Raw genomic sequence first — 2,500 nt, 5'->3', positions numbered from 1 at the left:
AAGCCTTTTCATTCTTATCAATGGTTGTCATAATTAAAATACTCAACTATAAAAGCTGAGTTTCCCCAGTCCTTGGTTACAAAGGAGTATTGTGATAGTTTCCATTCTGAAATAATAACAACGTTTTTCATTGTTTTTATTGGCATGGCATATAATGGTCGGCTACTCCCCGGGTTAACCAGTTCAGTGGCCTTGTGGTTATGAGTGCCCGCCCTGAGATTAGGAGGACTATAAAAATGGGACCCAATGCCCTCAGCGTCAAGGGTTGGATTGGAGAGTTGGATTGGGGGTAAATCCCTGCGACATACTGTACTAGGGCAGTGGTTCTCAAACCTTTTTGGCTCAGGTCACCCCTGTATATAACTGTTTCATCCACGGCACCCCTGAATTACATTGTTACTTATACTTACTTATAGAACCCTCCATTTATGTCATATTAGGTACTTAAAAATGAAAATATTTCCATTAGGGCAGGTTGAACATAATTTCATACTTGACGTTTAACCACTCTGGGTGGAACATTCGTCAAAAATAGCAGATCTACAAGCTCACAACGCATCGCAACGCGATGCGTTGTGAGCTTGTAGATTGGCTATTTTTGATAAAGAGATTTGGTGTAGTTCCAAAAGTGATATGGATCAATTCCAAATATTATCAAAATATTCTGAGGCACCCCTGGACTGGTGTCACCACGGCACCCGCTTTGAGAAACCCTGTATTAGGGGTCATGTCCAGGGGTTGAACTTGTACATCATGGCTGATGGGGGATGTACTTGCACAGTACATCAAGAAGAAACAGGAGATAAATGGTAAAAATGGTGCATTTATATAGCGCTTTTATCCAAAGGGCTTTACAGAGATTGTGCATTACATTCATGCCCATTCATATGATACACCGATAGCGGAGGAAACCATGCAAGGCACCAACCCGCTCATCGGGAGCAATAAGGGGATCAGTGTCTTGCTCAAGGACACTTCGACACCAACTCTGGGAAGCCCGGGATCGAACTGGAAAACTCACGGTGCCCATCCGGGCACTCTACCGGCTACTCTACCCCTGAGCCACTGCCGCCCGAGATATATATAATGCTTGGCAAGGCTTATACGTACACTACTACTCCCCCAGCGGTCTGTACTTGGCCCCCTTTTTTTCTCTACACCAAATCACTTTGGCAAAAATAGCAGATTGCACACAGTACACGCTCACACAACGCGTCACAATGCCAATCACCTATTATGACATGACCAGAATAGGGACTCTAGGGTTCATGGGATTAAAGACATGCAGGATATATAAAGGATTCTGATTCACCTCCAAGCAAGTGTTATATCTATAGCCTCGCCGGAAGATACTGCAGCCTGCATGCGTCCTTCAGCAGAGAGCACATCTTCAGAGACTGCCAGGACAAGTTTGAATGAAAGAGAGCGACGAATGGCTTATCAGCTGCTTCCGACTGCCAAGATAAGTTCCGCGACAACTATGCAATTCCCAGGAACCGCAGATTAGTCATCAGACACATCAGCTCTCTCCTGATACCTTCTCAGATTCAAGTCCTCTCCATCGTCGCTTCCCTGCATGGCTACAGGGACATTTCAGAGGCAAGTGGCAGATTGGGCTGGCATTTCGCAACCTTCTCTGAGCCTTGCCATGCCAAAGGTTTTTGGATGGCATTATATTATTATACTGTATAGCGATTACATTCCCATACAATGAACATCAGATGAAGGGGAAGAGGGGTTTCCGTGGCATTGCTGGAATGCCGAGCCGATATTGCAGCAATAGGAGGGGAGACCTTCGTTAATCCCTCCTGTGGAAATTCAGTTTCAGCTATATCCAGCTGATGGCTGCTCAGATGGTCATGACGAGCGCTCGGGAGGAGCTGTTAGGGGTCAAGTGTCTTGTCTCAGAGACACTTTACGCGACCCTCTGATTACCAGACGGTCTCTCTACGCACACTTAGCTATGGCCGCCCCACAATAGCCGGCATCCACGTTAGCATAAAAGCAGCATCTACCGACTCCATCCAGTTCATGAAGAGAAGAAACAGTGTGCAGGTAAACTGTGATGCTGACCGCCACATATTTAACTTTGTGGCCTGCTGGCCAGGAGGTATAGACTCATTAATCATTTGACCACTTAAACCCTACAGTGTATATTTGGTTGACTGAGGTCCCCCAGGGGTCCACACTTGGTCATCCGCTCCTTTTTTCCCTCTCCTTGCTGGAAAGAGTTTATCAACAAGCTCACAAAGCGTCGCGTTGCGATGTGTTGTGACCTTGTTCATGATGTGCTTCTTGATCTGCAAGCATTTGCTGAATGTACATCATGACATGCCCAAAATGGGGATGCTATGGGTTCATGTGGTTAACACAACAGTGCGTTTTTGGAGTTATGAGCTGTGAGACATTGACTACTTGTTGGTTGGTGAGCATTTTTTTGGATAGGCTATAACGTTTTAACAATGTGTATTTAATACGTCCATGCCCACATGCATGCCGA

Source organism: Gymnoscopelus microlampas, assembly GCF_963454915.1.
Source record: "Gymnoscopelus microlampas genome assembly, chromosome: 12".
NCBI lineage: Eukaryota > Metazoa > Chordata > Actinopteri > Myctophiformes > Myctophidae > Gymnoscopelus > Gymnoscopelus microlampas.
This window is presented reverse-complemented; position numbering follows the sequence as displayed.